Here is a 4,449-nt window from a genome sequence, read left to right as displayed (position 1 = left end):
TTCTGCTAACCCGGTGCCCTCGGCAGTCATCACCTTCCTGGACCTGCAACTTGGCCCACACAGGGAAGACCCTATTTCCAGGCTCCCAGATGCCATGAATGATTCAGATCTCATGTGGGCTGAAGACTGGTCCCCAAAGACGCGCAGATGGAGGAAGGGGCCACCAGCCAAGGATGCAGACGGCCTCTGGAAACTGGACGAAGGAAGGAATGGATTCACCCGAGGCAATTCTGCACAGGTCGTGAGCCTGGCAACCCGTCACTTTTAACCCAGCGACGCCCATCTCAGACGTCTGAGCTCCAGGAATGTCACATAACAGGTGTGCGTCGTTTTGGGTGTGGGTCCTTGTTTCAGCAGAGGCAGGAAGTGAAGGCGCCCCACTTCCCCCGTCCCCCTCTGCCTCTCCCCGACTCGTGCTTGAGGCCCCTCCTCTCCCAGAGGTGCTTGTCTGCCTCCACGAGCCCTCTGGACCCAGGCACCTGGAGGTGGGGGCTGAGTCATGACAGAAGAGTTGCCTGTACCCCGTTGTTAGGCAATATTTCATCTTTACTGTCCTGCAGGGCCGTTCAGCCCAGATGCCAGTTGGTTTAGGACACTGAGCAGAGTCAGGAGTCTCAGTCCCGAGTTTAAACCCATCGCAGTCCCGGGCGTTTGGTGAAGAGGCTGCCCCCAGGACCCCCCAGCAGAGCAGAGTCTCAGAGCAGAGCGGTGGGGCGGCTGGGGCCGGCGTCGGTGTTTCTAAAGACCCCCAGCCGATTCCACCACCCAGGCAGGGCCGGGAGCGACTGTGGCCGAGGCGACGCAAATCTGCAAAGTCGCTCTCAGGTCTGCAAGGCTCACCCAGGCGTCAGAGCCCAGCCCGCCTTGTAATCGCCCCGTCAGATGCTCCGCAGCTGCATGTGTGTCGTGTGCAGAAGCAGATGTCCCCCCCACCCCACCCCCCGGGGCGGGGCACGTGGAGCGGGGCGCCCAGGGCGCGGTGCTTTGTTTCCTTCCCAACCAGCTGTCGCTTCCGGGGAGCCTAACCTCCGCCCTCTGGAGCCACCAACCTCGGCAGAAGCAACTGGGAGGAAGCGTGGTTCCTATAAAACGGGGCTCCCCGTGTGGTTTTGAGTCACAAGGGTGGAATCCACATCAGAGTTCTGATGGCCTTCCTTATTTCAAAGAGAAGTGTGGAGCTGTTTGGCTTTTTTTTTTCGTAAGTACAAAAAAAAAAGCTTAAATAGATGATCAAAGCCAAAAAAAAGTTTGTCTCTAAAAGTGGGCACGTCGTGGGCTGTACGGTCAAATCCAACCCAGTTTATCAAATTTCCATTCCTCTCGAGTTTTGTGTGCATGTGTGTGTGTGTGTGTGTGTGTGTGTGTGTGTGTGTGTGTGTGTGTGTGTGTGTGTGTGTGTATTAGACCCTACTGCAGGGATTTAAAACATCCTGCAGCAGAACTTTGTAAATAAACGTGGCCTAACATACTTGTGCCTTCTGTTGCCCTGGGATGGTGGAAGGAAAACACAATTTTGAAAAGTCTTTGTTCTGTTTTCATGGGGTCATGATGCGAAGGAAGATGCTATGACGGAAAAATTTTATGGATGTTTCGGAAAGTTGTATCCACCCAGAAAAAAAAAAAAAACCAACTCTGCAGGCATTTAAAGCTCAAATTTACCCAGGGATATATCTGACTCATATTTTAGGCACTGACCCAAGTTAAAAAAAAAAAAGCTTAATCATTTATAAGCTATTCCATGCATTTCTAATATACAGTGAAGGTTTTAATGTTATCAGGGGTCAATTTTCTTACCATCGAAACCGCCGTAAATTTAGTTTAATGCATGCCATTTTTAGTAGGCCGTCATGTCTTTTGCAAACAATCCAATGACATCTTGACCAGTAAGGATTTTATAAGGAACACAGACTACATGGTGGAGAGCCCCAGCTGGACGGAACCCACAAGTAAGTGCGTCCTGTCCCCTCCCCGGTCTCTGGTGGTGCTCAGATTCCTCGGCTCAGCGTCTTCAGAAAGGTCGATGATTGGACCAGCTACGACCCCTCCCTGTGGGCCCTGGACACCGATCCGATGATTTTGAACAACTCTGCTTAACCTCTGGAACTTCTCATGCCTCTGACCATGAACGTGTCTGTGGCCATCTCGCTGGGTCTGGGGAGGATTCAGTAAAAATCTATCTAAAAACCCTGCTCCTCAGATGGTTCATTATGAATGTCATGTATCATTCCTCTTCTCTGAGTGCAAATGCACCAGCCCCATAAGTTGTAGAGGGTTCAGGGAGCCTTCACCAACCAAGGGGCTGGTCCGGTCTTGGCTCGTGGGCAGTTGACTCTTGGTTGAGGCGTCTTCATGGGTGACTACCGCGTCTGCCCTGTGTCCATCTGTCCTTTCCTCTCTTCTCTCTTTCCCTGCCTCCACCCATGTGTCTTTCTATCTATCCATCTATTGATTGTCTATTTATCTATCCATACATCTGTTGTGTAGCTCTCCATAACTTCCCTCCCTCCGTCCTTCCATCCTTCCACCCATCCATGCATCTATCATCTATTTATCCATCCATCCATCCATCCACCCATCCAACCATCCATCCACCCATCCAACCATCCATCCGTCCATCCATCCATCCACCCACCCATCCATCCATGCAGCCATCTATCTGTCTATCCATCCACACATCCATCCGTCCATCCATCCATCCACCCATCCATCCATCCATCCATCCACCCTTCCATCCATCCATCCATCCATCCACCCATCCATCCATCCATCCACCCACCCATCCATCCATCCATCCATCCATCCACCCACCCATCCATCTGTTGTATAGCTCTCCATAACTTGTCTCGCTCCTTCCTTCCATCCTTCCACCTATCCATCTATCTTTCTATCTATCCACCTATCTATCTACTTATTTATTATCTATATATTATCTACATCCAGCTACCTATCTATTTATCACTCTATCCACCCATCTATGCGGCTGTCTCTTATCCATCCATATTTATTAATTTACTCACCACAAGCAACACAGATGAGACGAATTCACTAATGTTCTGGGAGCAGATCTGAAATTGTTCCCAGCAGGTAGCTATCAGAAAAAAAAAAAAAAGAAAAAGAAGAAGATCTAAAATCCAGATGAGGAAGCACTTCTCTCCTTTGGTGAAACACCACAGGACCTGCCTTGCAGGGCAGAGTCCCAGAGAATAAGGACCAAAGGGAAGAAGAAAGTTAAGAGGGTCAAGAGGGGAGGAGATCTTTAAATCATTTAAATGGGTGTGTGGCCTTTCACCCAAGGTTCTCCATACCTTTTAATCCTTGGCAGGTTAGCGTCAAAATTAAATTCCAGACTAATGAAATGAGGAAGTTCTGGGAGGTGACCTTCTGTTTTCCAGCCACCCCCCTCGGGGAGTGAGGTGCCCTGTCTAATTGCATTCTTCACCGGTAGACAAAACCGGCTGAAACATTCAAGTGCCCTCAAGTCAGTGCTGAATATGAATTTTACCATGAATGTATGATTTGAATAATTTAAAAACAAAATTCGATCAACAGCCAGCCATCGTGGCCAGAGGCAAGCGAAGGCACCGTTCTCTGTCTGCTCCTCGACACTCGATGTCTCTTAAAATTCTGCCTTTTTAATATCATGGAAATCACCGTGATATTTTTTTTAAGGGGCTAATGAGAAGTCAAGAGGGTTCTTTATATGTTTAATATAAAAGAGATAGGCTTCTGCCCCTGGGAACATTTTTATGAGAAACATAACCAGATGAACAATCTCCTTTCCTTTCCACGCTGCTTCTGATTCTCCTGTTTGCACGGCACATGGACTAATTAAATATTTAAAGTCATTATCATGGAGAGATTTACCTTCCTGGAAAAAAAAAAAGAGTTTCAATGAAATGAAAAAAAGAAAAAGTGAAGGGTGGAGGCCAGTGTCCACATATCCAGAGGGGAGAGACTCGATCAGGGGTAGGGTCCTGGGTTCAATCCCCAGTCCCTCCTCTAAAAATAAATAACAAACTTAATTATCACCCCACCCCACCGCACAAAAAAAAAAAAAAGAAAAGAAAAAGGAACAAGTTTCTACTGCATAGCACAGGGAGCTATGATCCATATCTTGTAGTAAAAGATATGGAAAGATTCATCTACCACGAAAAAGGATATGGAAAATGAATATGTGTACGTATATGGATGACTGAAGCATGATTCTGTGCACCAGAAATTGACGCAACATTGTAAACTGACTAGACTTCCATTAAGAAAAGAGACATAAAAAGTTTATTACAGAAGCTTCAATGAGAAACCCTCCCAGGGAGAGCAACCTCTAAAACCCTAAAAGGATGGGCTCATCCTGTTCTGCACTCTCCCCAGACCAGAAGGACAGCAGGTGACACAGAGCAGAGCGTCCCACAGGCAGGTGCACAGGTGCGCCCGCCGCTGCCGTGGGGGCCT

Source organism: Camelus bactrianus, chromosome X (genome assembly GCF_048773025.1).
Source record: "Camelus bactrianus isolate YW-2024 breed Bactrian camel chromosome X, ASM4877302v1, whole genome shotgun sequence".
Taxonomy (NCBI): domain Eukaryota; kingdom Metazoa; phylum Chordata; class Mammalia; order Artiodactyla; family Camelidae; genus Camelus; species Camelus bactrianus.
This window is presented reverse-complemented; position numbering follows the sequence as displayed.